The 15,032-nt window shown below is 40.3% G+C and overlaps 1 long non-coding RNA gene across 1 annotated transcript in view; it reads right to left on the bottom strand.

Moving 5' to 3' along the window:
• Positions 1 to 292: 292 nt before the first annotated feature.
• LOC140905396 (uncharacterized) overlaps positions 293 to 15,032 on the bottom strand; it is a 118,019-nt gene continuing 103,279 nt past the window's right edge. The window contains exons 3-4 of the long non-coding RNA XR_012156844.1: positions 7,622 to 7,690; positions 293 to 388 (exon numbers count right to left, since the gene is read on the bottom strand). This is a non-coding gene — a long non-coding RNA (uncharacterized LOC140905396). The remainder of the gene's footprint in view (positions 389 to 7,621; positions 7,691 to 15,032) is intronic.

Genomic DNA, 15,032 nt, shown 5'->3' with positions numbered 1-15,032 from the left:
TCAGCTCTCCCACTGCTTCCCAACTGCCCCTTGTCCAGCCAGTCCCAGCTCTCCCTTCCCTCCAGCTACTCTGGTCTCTCTCTCTCTCCCTTGTGTAGCTTCTATGTCAGAAAGCGGGAGAACGGAGTGCTGCAGCACTAGGAAATAACTTTTCCTCTTAAACTGCTTTTTGTTCTACAAAAGTATAGTTATTTTTGGTTTTCTTTAAAACAAGCAAAAATTCATTCTTTTGTTTTAGAATGGCATTTTAGTTCTATTGCGTTCATTGAAAAAAAATGCAATTCTGATGTTTTGAAGAAAGTGTGTGTGTGTGTGAGAGAGAGAGGCTTATGTATACCTGCTGTGGTCATATCAAGATTGGTGCTCCAGGGAAGAACTCCAAAGAGAGCTGAGAAAGAAATAAAAACATTTGGATATAGTAATTAGAAGCTGCACACCTAATTTAAAACACTGCATAATTGATTCAATTTAAATTGCAACTGAGACAGAACACACAGGAAATATTATTCTACTGTGTGATGTCTCACATTCCCATGGCAGAAATGACATCCTTCTAATTTCAAAAACATGGAATGCAGCGACATGATATTTATAAATTTAAAAAATCAGATTATGTCCACATTTTGGGCAAGTGAGAGGATTCTCTTGCATAATTTTATTTGTTGACAGTGCATTCACATAGCAGGTTCTCTTATATCACTTTATCGTGCACTTTTCTTTTTTATTTTTTTCCTCTGCAAGCAATCTCTAAAACATTGACATATTCTCAAAATTCCCCATCATCCCAGGTTGATTTCTCAGATGGATTATCAGAGGTCTACAGTCCTTTACAAAACCCACTTTTGTAGAGATATTCTTTTCAGTGGCTCATGAAAGTGAACTGGAGCTCATAAATCTATTACCTTTCAATAGTTGATTTTGATAAACATTTCATTCCATCAGGAAACATACAAATAGACAGTGGCTTATTCCTAGAATTACTGTGTACTCAAGGAAGGTCACAATCCTTTACAAGTTATTGCTAGTCATAAATTGATCTCATCTTCTGAATAATGGTTCAACATGTTGATCAATATTTTATTGCTGCTTCATTTTTTAAAATAACACTGAATTATACAGTCATTATCACCCAACATTGCAGACATTGCAAGAATATATACATATTATTGCTCTGTGATACTCTTTATGAAACAAGCCTCTGTATGAATGATTTTATTTCTGTGTTATTAAAAGCCTTTTTAATTTATAGGTGGAACAGCCATTGCCCTGGTATGGTTCACATATTATCTGTTCCAGGCCAGGGTTGTAACTCAGTGTAGTAGTTCACTGTAGCAATGACCTTCCATATCTAAGGATAACAAATCTGAATTTGTTAATGATTCTGGGAGCCAGCCTGCACAATTGATATGTCAAATTTCAAAATCTCATTTGAATAAGAGAAGGAAGATAGCCAGTTATCAGAAAGGCTTTGCTAGTACTGAACGAGAAAAGATGGTTCAATGTCAGTGTGGATGATTTGCCAATTTCAAAACCACCCAATAGCCCTTCTCTCTATCCTTCTGGTTTTAGTATAATAGGCATATATGAACATTGGCTCTGCTGCTTTGTTATTAAATGCAATGCATAAGCATAAAATGTACTATTTAAGCCTCATGATGGGTTGCATGGGTGAGTGAGAGCAGAGCAACTGTAGGTACGAGCTTCGTTCATTTGGTGAATCTTTATGAAGATCCAGTGGTGGAAAAAACCACTACTACACATGGTAAGGGGAAATATGCTGGATGATGAAGTGGCTGTATAGCAACCCCGTCACCTTCTCTTAGGAGCGTGTGGTCAATCACATCTCATGTACTTATTTCCCTTCACACATCCTAGTTCCTGAGGCTTTGTTTGAGAGGTTGTGAAGAACCAAAATACAATGTAATGGTAACTCTCAGATGATGAAAACAGAGTTAATCTCGGCACCTCTGTGCCACATGGCAAAAGGTGTTTGGAGCAATCAACAGGCATTGAGCTTAGCACATGTAGGAATATGTTCACAGTATTTATCATCCACTTGAAAATTATAGATGTAAATGTGCCAGTTTTTCTTAGGGTTGCCAGTTGTGGTTAGACGTATTCCTGGAGGTTTCATCACATGACATAATCTTTAATTAAAGATTAATTTTTAATTCTTGGAGACTCCAGCACTACTTGGTATAGCAGGAGCCTGCTGCCTGTTTGTTGATAAAGTTAATCCTGTAGGGTTGCAACCCTAGTTGTTCTTCAGAACAAGACCTGACTCTCCACTTGTGAGAATTAGGTACTCTTTTTGCTGATACTTGTAACTGTTTTTCTCTTTCCTAAGAAAGTAAAAAATCTGGAAAAGGAACTCATTAAAGAACATATAAGAGAGTGCATGGACTACTCTTTATGCTGTAGGAAATTTAAAAGCCACTTCAAATCAGGAATGGCAGGAAATGCAAAATGTTAAGGCGGCATGTCTCTTTAAAGTGCTTTCACAATTACAAACTCCAGGATCAGGTTGAAAACCTGCTGAAAGGCGAATCTACTTGATGGACAAGCGGGTTCATACAAGCTATATCAGGGCCTGGGCCAAGTGGTAATGGAAGTAGAGATGAGAAAGGGAATATGAAACAAGTACAATTTTTTAAAAGACTCTAGAGGTGACCCTGACAATTACAGGCTTGCAAGCCTAACTTCAGTACCAGTCAAATTGGTTGAAAACTATAGTAAAGAACAAAATTATCAGACACATAGATGGACATGAGATGGTGGGGAAGAGTCAAGATGGCTTTTGACAAAGGAAATCATGCCTCGTCCATCTGTTCTGACTCTTTGAGGGAGTCAACAAGCATGGACAAGGGTGATCCAGTAGATATAGTGTACTTGCACTTTGAGAGAGCATTTGATCAGGGCCCACAACAAAGTAAGCAGTCATGGGATAAAAGGAACAGTCCTCTTGTGGATTAGTAACTGGTTAAAAGACAGGAAACAAAGGGTAAGAGTAAATATTCAATTTTCATAGTGGAGAGGGAAATAGTGGGGTTCCCCAATGACCTGAATGGGACCAATGGTGTTCATCTTATTCATAAATTATCTGGAAAAAGGGGTAAACAGTGAGGGAGCAAAGTTGGCAGATGATACAAAATTACTCAAGATAGTTTAGTCCAAAGCAGACTGAACAGTTACAAAGGGATCTCACAAAACTGGGTGACTGGATAACAAAATGGCAAATTAAATTCAATGTTGATAAGTACAAAGTAATGCACATTTGAAAACATAATCCCAACTAAAATACAAAATGATAGGGTCTAAATTAGCTGTTACCACTCAAGAACAAGATCTTGGAGTCATTGTGGATAGTTCTATAAAAATATCCATTCAGTGTGTGGCAAGAGTGTTTAAAAAAAAAAGTTGACAGTGTTAGGAACAATTAGGAAAGGGATATAAAATACCACAATGCCACTATATAATGCCACACCTTGAATTCTGCATGCACTTCTGGTCGGCCTATCTCAAAAAAGATATATTATTATTGGAGAAAGTGCAGTGAAGGGCAACAAAAATTATTTGGGGTCTAGAACAGCTTCCATAGGAGGAGAGATTAAAAAGACTGTGATTGCTCATTTTGGAAAAGAGACAACCAATGGGGATATGATATGATGAGATCTATAAAATCATGATGATGGGGGTGGGGGAGAGTCAACAGGCAAGTGTTACTTCACATAACACAAGGCTGCTTCACATAACACATGATATTAATAGACAACAGGTTTGAAACAAACATAAAGAAATACTTTACAGAATGTATAGTCAACCTGTGGAACTCATTGTCAAGGGATGTAGTGAAGGCCAAAAATATAACTGGGTTCAAAAACTAATTAGATAATTTCATGGAGGATTAATTCATCAATGGCTGTTAGCTAAGATGTTTAGGGATATAACCGTATGCTCTTGGTGTCCCTAGCATCTGACTGCCATAAACTGGGACTGGTTGACAGGGAGTGGATCACTTGATAATTGCTCTGTTCTGTTCATTCCCTCTGAAGCATCTGGCACCGGCCACTGGCAAAAGACAGGATGCTGGGCTAGATGACCATTGATGTGACTCAGTATGTCCATTTTTATGTTCTTGTGTAACACAAGTACTGGGAGGTTTGGTCAATAGTAGCATGGTAAAGAAGCAGTAAGGAGGAAGCATAGGGGTGTTAATGAAAAGTCTGGAGGAGAACAGGAAATCCTATTAAAAGGGGGAAAGGACTGTAGCAGAGATGGAAGCTGGGAGTTTGTAGCTAGGAGAAAACAGTGCCTGTAAGAAGGTGTCAAGCATGACATTTAGAGCAGAGGCCTGCTGGAGTGATTCTGTAGCGAAATGAGAATCCTAGCACTAGGGAGACAGAAAAGAGAGATGGAGCCAATGAATCAAACATTTGTTTTGCTATGAAAAAAACTAGGCAAAAGAGCCTTACTAAAGAATTCAGCTCTGAATGGTGATGTATGTTGGAGACGTGATTTAACCTCCTGCTTGCCTATGAGACAGATTGGAGCATAACACAGTACAATTCAGCTGTCACTCAGCTCAGTAGAATGACTGTCTTACAAATCATTATTTTTTTTCATATTGTACATCAGAAAGGTAATGCACATTAACTCAAGCAACTACTGTACACCCAGGCAAGTGAGGACATAGAGAAAGTAAGTCTGAGGTGTTTGTGTGGCTACTTCACTAAACACTGTTTAGGAGAAAAGCATATTTGTTACAATTCAAGCTAAATTATGTACTATGCTCAAAACACATTTACTACAGACATGAGGGACATATTAAGTTCCAAACCTGATAAATGGCTAATATTAAAACCAATGTGTTTCATGTTTACAATGGTACCATGCAGTGCTAGATGCCAGTTCAATGAGAAACAAGATGATACATGACCTCACTGTAATTCTACTTGGTTACATGTTGAATTATAAAAAGAAACTAACGATTCTTTGCCCTAGGGGCTGATAACTAGACCTGTGAATGTTTATGGAAAAATTGCCATACTGCCAAAGGATTATTCCTTGTTTTAAAACAAACAAGCAAGTTGATTAATTGATAAGCTTAGGGAGATATTAATATGTAAATATGTAGCCCAAGGTCCAGTGTGCTTCAGTAGCAGTCACGGGAACTACAAATTGTGAACTACAGACTGCTGCATGTTGGGAGAACTTCCTTGGTCATTCAAAGAAATACTTTCTTCCCTCTCAATGGGAAATTTTTAGCAGTGAAGATGGGAGCATGAGGCAAGCAGAGAGGTTGCCACTTAACTGTAATCCTGTTCTGTTTCCTTACTCAATATGACTTTGTTACTGATTGTTGGTCTGAGTGGGTCTGGGCTTAGGTGAATACGTACTAGCACACAATGCAGAGCAAAGGGAAGAACTTCAGGTCCAGTCCCCCGAAGTTGTGAGAAAAGCCACAAGGCAGATCTACCCATCTTTAACAACCTCACAAAGGGATGGGGAACTAAAGGAGGGTTACAAGTAAATATCCAAGAAAGTCAAATATCACTTTAAAGGAGCTAACTTCAATTTTGGATTCACAAACTCCAATAGCTTCTACACTTCAGTTTTCATGCCATGGTAAGGGTCTGCTCCAAAATCCATTGAAGTAGATGGTTGTTGCTTTTCCCGCTGCCTTTAATGCATATTGGATCAGACTGTGAATCTGTAAATTTTTACAAGTGAGCTGTCTAGAGTGTGTTTACCAGATCTCAAAGCTTTGATAAAGAGTGAGGCTGGTTGGAAAAAATCCAACTAAACATTTCTTTACAGGAATTTGCCAACTCATTGAAATCTTGTTGAGATGTTTTAGAGTAGCAGCCGTGTTAGTCTGTATCCACAAAAAGAAAAGGAGGACTTGTGGCACCTGAGAGACTAACACATTTATTTGAGCGTAAGCTTTAGTGAGCTACAACTCACTTCATCAGATGCATGCAGTGGAAAATACAGTGGGGAGATTTTATATAGACAGAGAACATGAAGCAATGGGTGTTACCATACACATTGTAACGAGAGTGATCAGGTAAAGTGAGCTATTACGAGCAGGAGAGAAAAAAAACCTTTTTGTAGTGATAACCAAGGTGGGCAATTTCCAGCAGTTGACAAGAACGTCTGAGGAACTGTGTGGGGGGGTGGTGGTGGAAATAAACATGGGGAAATAGTTCAACTTTGTGTAACGACTTATCCACTCCCAGTCTTGGAGTCTGTTCTTGACGTCTGATTTGTGTCCATTTATTCTTTTATGTACAGACTGTCCAGTTTGACCAATGTACATGGCAGAGGCACATTGCTGGCACATGATGGCATATATCACATTGGTAGATGTGCAGGTGAATGAGCCTCTGATAGTGTGGCTGATGTGATTAGGCCCTATGGTGGTGTCCCCTGAATAGATACGTAAAAGAATAAATGGACACAAATCAGACGTCAAGAATTATACTATTCAAAAAGAATTTAAAAACTAGTCGGAGAACACTTAAATCTCTCTGGTCACTCGATTACAGACCTAAAAGTTGCCATTCTTCAACAAAAAAAAATTCAAAAACAGACTCCAACGAGAGACCGCTGAATTGGAATTAATTTGCAAACGGAACACCATTAAATTAGGCTTGAATAAAGACTGGGAGTGGATGTGTCATTACAAAAAGTAGAACTATTTCCCAATGTTTATTTCACACACATTTCCCTCCCCCCACTGTTCCTCGCACGTTTTTGTCAACTGCTGGAAATTGCCCACCTTGATTATCACTAAAAAAGGTTTTTTTCCTCTCCTGCTGGCAATAACTCACCTTACCTGATCACTCTCATTACAGTGTGTATGGTAACACCCATTATATCATGTTCTCTGCGTATATAAAATCTCCCCACTGTATTTTCCACTGAATGCATCCAATGAAGTGAGCTGTAGCTCATGAAAGCTTATGCTCAAATAAATTTGTTAGTCTCTAAGGTGCCACAAGTACTCCTTTTCTTTTTGTTGAGATGTTGTCTCTGACGGAAACCAGGATGGGGGGGTTCAATGGAAACCTGCCTCGTATCCTGTAGGCTTGTCTACCCAGGCTTTCAGCGTCTGTGGCTCTGGGGCAGTCTTCTAGGTAGAGTGTCCTGGAGCAGCGGCTCCATTCCTTTTTTTAGAGACTTTTGAAAATTTGGGGATTTGTTCCCAACTGAGCTGAAGCCAAATTTTGAAATATCAAAATCATTGTGAAATAGAATTACCTTTACTCTGCAGAGCTCTAATAAATAGCATGTTGGAGCTTAGTGTTCATCCATAGCAGAGTAGGCATAAGGGTGAAGTGTATCTCATTGATTCCTGTACAACAGTAATACCATAAATATTTCTGGAATGTTGTTTGTGTATTACATTGTATTTGTGTTGGTAATGAAACAGCATCCTATGTTCAACTTTGCATTCATACGATTAGTGGTGATGGTGGGACATTTTCCAAGATTATTTGAAAAGCATTATCCATCATATTTTAAAATAATTGGTTTTTGTATTACCTGCATCTGCAAAGGGCATTTTGTTGCTACTTTAATTTATGGATATTCCTTCAAGTGCAATGATGCTACTTACTTATTCCATTTTTGTGGGTTTATGTGTTTTATATTCTTTGATCCGCTCGTTGTATAGATTATGCAGTATCTGAAAAGTACAAAAAAACAAAACCTCAAAATGGGCAGACCACAGAATTCACCATGGGTGCACTATACAATTCCCTTTTATTTAACTACACAGAAATAGCTCTTGACATAAGGAACAGAGGAAAGGAGATTATGATGAAGTATTATGATTATGATGCAGACCCAGTATTAAAAAGCACAAAGTACGAAATAATTTGATGAATCACACTAACTTGAAAGGAAGGTTTTTGAAACACTTACAAAATTGCCAACATCATCAACTCTATAGAAGAATACCATTTTATAATAAATCAAACACAAGTAGTACCTTTTGTTTATTTTGCATATAAACTGACTTGGCTTTTAGATTTTACTCCTCTGTGCTTACATTTCAACCTTCAATCTAATTTCAGGGCCAGAATCTGTAGAAGACTATTCACTTAGTGAGGTACACCTGAGAAAGGATATCAGAATTTGGCCCATTGGTTCTAGTCTGCCTCTTTTGGCAATGTTGAGACATCCTCTGTGAGAGGATCATACCTCTTAGATGCTTTTCCATCTTTAGGATACATTATTCATTATGCAAAAAGAAAAAGAGGACTTGTGGCACCTTAGAGACGAACAAATTTATTTGAGTATAAGCTTTCGTGAGCTTCAGCTCACTTCATCAGATGCATTCAGTGGAAAATACAGTGGGGAGATTTATATACACAGAGAACATGAAACAATGGGTGTTACCATACAGACTGTAACGAGAGTGATCAGGTAAGGTGAGCTATTACCAGCAGGAGAGCGGTGGGGGGAAAAAGCCTTTTGTAGGGGTAATCAAGGTGGGCCATTTCCAGCAGTTGACAAGAAGGTCTGAGGAACAGCGGGGGGATGGGGGGGAATAAACATGGGGAAATAGTTTTACTTTGTGTAATGACCCATCCACACCCAGTCTTTATTCAAGCCTAATGTAATGGTGTTCAGTTTGCAAATTAATTCCAATTCAGCAGTCTCTCGTTGGAGTCTGTTTTTGAACCCCGACCAGGGGTATTCTAACTGCTACCCAAGATCCATAAACCTGGAAATCCTGGACGCCCCATCATCTCAGGCATTGGCACCCTGACAGCAGGATTGTCTGGCTATGTTGACTCCCTCCTCAGGCCTGACACTCCCAGCAATCTTCGAGACGCCACTGACTTCCTGAGGAAACTACAATCCATCGGTGATCTTCCTGAAAACACCATCCTGGCCAGTATGGATGTAGAAGCCCCCACACCAACATTCCACACAAAGATGGACTACAAGCTGTCAAGAACAGTATACCTGATACTGTCACGGCAAACCTGGTGGCTGAACTTTGTGTCTTTGTCCTGACCCATAAGTATTTCACATTTGGGGACAATGTATACTTTCAAATCAGCGGCACTGCTATGGGTACCCGCATGGCCCCGCAGTATGCCAACATTTTTATGGCTGTCTTAGAACGTTTCCTTAGCTCTCGTCCCCTAATGCCCTTACTTTACTTGCGCTACATTGATGACATCTTGATCATCTGGACCCATGGAAAAGAAGCCCTTGAGGACTTCCACCATGATTTTCAACAATTTCCATCCCACCATCAACCTCAGCCTGGACCAGTCCACACAAGAGATCCACTTCCTGGACATTACAGCGCTAATAAGCAATGGTCACATAAACACCACCCTATACTGGAAACCTACTGACTGCTATGCCTACCTACATGCCTCCAGCTTTCATCCAGACCACACCACACCATTGACTACAGCCAAGCTCTACAATACAACAGCATTTGCTCCAACCCCTCAGACAAACACCTACAAGATCTCTATTAAGCATACTTGCAACTACAATACCCACCTGCTGAAGTGAAGAAACAGATTGACAGAGCCAGAAGCGTACCCAGAAGTCACCTACTACAGGACAGGCCCAACAAAGAAAATAACAGAACACCACTAGCCATCACCTTCAGCCCCCAACTAAAACCTCTCCAACGCATCATCAAGGATCCACAACCTATCGTGAAGGACGACCCATCACTCTCACAAATCTTGGGAGACAGGCCAGTGCTTGCTTACAGATGGCCCCCCAACCTGAAGCAAATACTCACCAGCAACCACACACCACACAACAGAACCACTAACCCAGGAACCTATCCTTGCAACAAAGCCCGTTGCCAGCTGTGCCCACATATCTATTCAGGGGACACCATCATAGGGCCTAATCACATCAGCCACACTATCAGAGGCTCGTTCACCTGCACATCTACCAATGTGATATATGCCATCATGTGCCAGCAATGTCCCGCTGCCATGTACATCGGTCAAACTGGATAGTCTCTACGTAAAAGAATAAATGGACACAAATCAGACGTCAAGAATTATAACATTCAAAAACCAGTCGGAGAACACTTCAGTCTCTTTGATCACTCGATTACAGACCTAAAAGTGGCAATTCTTCAACAAAAAAACTTCAAGAACAGACTCCAATGAGGGACTGCTGCTTGGAATTAATTTAAAAACGGGATACAATTAACTTAGGCTTGAATAAAGACTGGGGGTGGCTGTGTCATTACACAAAGTAAAGCTATTTCCCCTTGTTTATTCCTCCCCAATCCCCCGCTGTTCCTTAGACCTTCTTGTCAACTGCTGGAAATGGCTCACCTCGATTATCACTACAAAAGGATTTTTCCCCCATCGCTCTCCTGCTGGTAATAGCTCACCTTACCTGATCACTCTCATTACAGTGTGTATGGTAATACCCATTGTTTCATGTTCTCTGTGTATATAAATCTCCCCACTGTATTTTCCACTGAATGCATCCGATGAAGTGAGCTGTAGCTCACGAAAGCTTATGCTCAAATAAATTTGTTAGTCCCTAAGGTGCCACAAGTACTCCGTTTCTTTTTGCGGATACAGAATAACATGGCTGCTACTCTGAAAATTATTCATTATGATATAAGATGAAACCAAGCATTAAAAAAACACCTAATGGAAGTCCAGTGATGGTAAACTGAGAAAAGGATGAAGGGGCAGAAGGTTACAAGCACAGAGCAGCTAAAATAACTTTATCTACCACAACCCAAACAAAGTTTAACTAGCTATGACTTGACGTGCCTTGGGTAGTGCACACTGAAAATGCCAAGATCAGGGCAGGCTGCAAAAAGGAGAGCAGGTTCTCCCCAAACTGCTCGTTAACACTGTAGTTAGATTCACCAACTAGTCACAAAATGTGCTTCTGATTTCTCGCACTGGTTGTCAAGAAGCTGGAGAAAAGAAATCCCACAGCCTCCTGTATTGCATTCTACTCTCTGGCTCCCAATCAGCTCGTAGGTACAGTAAAATGAGAAGTTATTTAAAACTCTGTTCATTATACAAAATGTTCTTCTCATTCCCAAAGGGCCAGCCACATTACCAGATCAATATAGTTTGGCCCTTACCCAAAATGCCACGCTGCCAGCCAATTCTTTAGTACCTAAAACTAAAGTTTTTATTATAAAAGAAGAGAAAGGGAAGAGAGTTGTTAAATGGTCAAAGCAATCAGATACGTGCATATGATTTCAGAATCCATATATTAGGTTCTTAGCAGCATTTGTGAGTTGGCTGGCTTGTAAAGTCCCTCTGGAGCACATCCAAAACTTAGATGGGTCTATCAGTCCTTTGTTCAAAGCTTCAGTCTGTAGAGAAGTTACTCCAGAGGTGAGAAACAGGATTGAAGACAAAATTGAGAAGATGAAGCTGCCTTTTTATATCCTCTGCCATGTGGCTTGTACATCCTTTGTCCCAAACTCAAGCTCACAGCACATGGGCATGGAAAAGGTCTTGGAGTCCCCTGTCCATGGACATGTCCCTGGCTTCTCTCATTGGGTTCATTGTAAAAGCTGATTGCCCTTGATGGGCCATTAAGCAGCCTGAATAGTGCTGATGCCAATCTGTAAGGGGGTGTCACCCAGAAACACAGCACAAGTTTGATATACAAATATACCACACATTTATAATTCACAATACAAAGATGATACATACATATAAATATTATTATATTTAGAAAATCATAACTTTCTACTGATACCTTAAATAGCATATCTTGTAAGACTCATGGTGATTCTATAATATTGGTATCTATAATGTAAATGTTCACCCATATTCCATACAGCATCACACTAGCCTTCAGACTCCTCAAATGTGGATGTATCTTTCGGGTATAGGGGAAGGGGTTTGCTTGTGAAACCTGCTTTATAGTTGCATGGCTGACTGTTGAGATGGTGCTCGCCTTTGCCATGAATGGTCCATCAGCTGTTTGGCTCTGTTTCCACCAGTAAAGCTTTCCTCAGACTGGCAGGGCTGACCTGTAAGATGGTTTGATGAGGTTTTGTGATTATGGAGCAGCAGGAGGAGAGGCCTGGGTGGAGACGCTGGGATCTTTTCCTAAATAACATTCCAGGCCCTAGATTCATAATAGAATCTGAAACTCAATGGAAAACTTCAGGGAAGGAAACCCACTCTCATAGATACCAATGTGCAGGTTGATATGGACCCCTGTAATACTTACTTGCACTGCATTTATGTTTTTTAACTTAAAGGTCTGGGGATAGAGAATTTAATTGAGAGTTGTAACGCATACAAATATTATCACTGGGGAAAATGAGGTCACTCCCTAACATCTGCTTCCCAGTGAGCACATAGGGGAATAAAAGAGGGGAGGCCCCCTTGAATACAGCACCACAGAGGGGAAAGATAGGGGAAATTAATCTATCGAAAGAATAGTTTGCAATATTGGAATAGAATCAAGAACACCAAGGAAGAGATGGGTTCAAGATGTGGCTGGTCAGTGGTGAATCTCTCTGTGCTGTGTGTCCTCAGGGGTGTGAAAAATCTACATCCCTGAGAACTGTAGATATGCTGACCTATCCCCTGGTGTAGACAGTACTATGTTGACAGAAGAATTCTTCTGTTGACTTAGCTGCTGCTTCTTGGGGAGGTGGATTAACTACAGTGACAGGAGAACTCTTCCAATTTCTGTAGTGAGTGTCTACACTGAAGTGCTTCAGCTGTGCTGCTGTTGTGTTTTAAATGTATACATACCCTCAGTTTGAACTTTTCATATAAACAGAAGCATCTTCCCAGCAGGAATAAGCCATTTCATTGAGTATCTTGATATTCAAACAATTCCTGAAAGACACCAATCATAATAAAGGTATGCGCTTAGCTGCATGTCTTTTAGAGACATGTCTGTACAATCTTTCCATCTTCTTAAAACTGTTAAGACCCTGTTAATATCCTACTGTAGGTAACTGAAAACCACCTGAGTGACTTTTTGGGACCATTTTATTTCCTTAATGAACCTACACACCACAGGTGACAACCCTCTAACTTACTTGCACTAGCAAATGAAATTACAGGGGTAATTGAATATTACAGTTCGCCTATGCTGTATAGCTCAAACAAAAACTTAATTAAGGATTTAATATCTGTTTGCATGGGATCTAGCTCTCCTCAGTTACATGCAAAACTGCATGCATGGCAAGGTCTTACAGACCTTTCTGGTTTCAGAATCCCTGAATAAAAGGGGAAATCCAAATGACAGCATTAGCCCAGATAGTCCACACATCTCTAGTACTGCAAGTTGCATGGATCCCTCCACCAAGAGAGACGGTAAACTGCCCTGTGTGTGTTGAGATGCAAAAGGTGGGTGAAGTAATATCTTTTACTGGACCAACTTCTGTTGGTGAGAGAGACAAGCTTTCAAGCTACACAGAGCTCCTCTTCTGGTCTAGAAAAGGTAATAAGAGTGTAACAGCTAAATACAAGATTGAACAGATAGCATAAGGAGTTAGCGTGTGTCATAAATATAAAGGGAAGGGTAAACCCCTTTGAAATCCCTCCTGGCCAGGGGAAAGCTCCTCTCACCTGTAAAGGGTTAAGAAGCTAAAGGTAACCTCGCTGGCACCTGACCAAAATGACCAATGAGGAGACAAGATACTTTCAAAAGCTGGGAGGAGGGAGAGAAACAAAGGGTCTGTGTCTGTCTGTAGTCGTCTTGGCCAGGGACAGAACAGGAATGGAGTCTTAGAACTTTTAGTAAGTAATCTAGCTAGGTATGTGTTAGATTATGATTTCTTTAAATGGCTGAGAAAAGAATTGTGCTGAATAGAATAACTATTTCTGTCTGTGTATCTTTTTTGTAACTTAAGGTTTTGCCTAGAGGGGTTCTCTATGTTTTTGAATCTAATTACCCTGTAAGATATCTACCATCCTGATTTTACAGGGGGGATTTCTTTATTTCTATTTACTTCTATTTTTTATTAAAAGTCTTCTTGTAAAACACTGAATGCTTTTTCATTGTTCTCAGATCCAAGGGTTTGGGTCTGTGGTCACCTATGCAAATTGGTGAGGCTTTTTATCCAACATTTCCCAGGAAAGGGGGGTGCAAGTGTTGGGAGGATTGTTCATTGTTCTTAAGATCCAAGGGTCTGGGTCTGTAGTCACCTAGGCAAATTGGTGAGGCTTTTTACCAAACCTTGTCCAGGAAGTGGGGTGCAAGGTTTTGGGAAGTATTTTGGGGGGAAGGACGCGTCCAAACAGCTCTTCCCCAGTAACCAGTATTAGTTTGGTGGTGGTAGCGGCCAGTCCAAGGATAACGGGGGTAATATTTTGTACCTTGGGGAAGTTTTGACCTAAGCTGGTAAAGATAAGCTTAGGAGGTTTTTCATGCAGGTCCCCACATCTGTACCCTAGAGTTCAGAGTGGGGGAGGAACCGTGACAGCATGTATGGCAAGGGACCATTCAAAGTGAAGTGGCCCATTAACACCCCTTTTAGTCATCAGACAAAAAGGGGTAAGTGGATTACAGATTGTTATAAAAGCCATACATCCAGTATCTTTATTAAGACCTGATTTTTAATGTCTAACAAAGTTATGAATTTTAAACTCCCTGCCTCATCTTTTGAAAGTGTTGTGCAGGTTTCCTTTGAGAATGAGGAATATTATGTCAGATATCAAGTGATCACTTTGTAAAAATTGTTCACCCACAGGTGATAGGGTGTTTTTGTCTTTTATCATTTTCCTGTGTTAGTTCATTCAAGAGTGTGGTGATTGATTTCACTCATATAATTGTTATTGGGCATTTAGTGCACTGGATGCGGTACACCACAAGTTGTAATAGATATGTGTAGGACCTTGCAAGGCATAGTGTTGATCACTGTAGCAATGGTGATATGTTTGCAGGTTTTGCACCTTCAGTTCTGGCAGGGTCTGGTGCTGATTTGAGTTGGTGTGTACTGATCTATGGGGAGCTTGCTTCTGATGATGAGGATCGTGGGGTAGGGGGCATGTTTGAAGGGCAGGGGATATCTCAGATGG

The sequence above is a fragment of the Lepidochelys kempii genome, chromosome 1 (genome assembly GCF_965140285.1).
Source record: "Lepidochelys kempii isolate rLepKem1 chromosome 1, rLepKem1.hap1, whole genome shotgun sequence".
NCBI lineage: Eukaryota > Metazoa > Chordata > Testudines > Cheloniidae > Lepidochelys > Lepidochelys kempii.
Note: the sequence above shows the minus strand (reverse complement) of the source record. Positions and strands in the feature narration are given on the sequence as shown.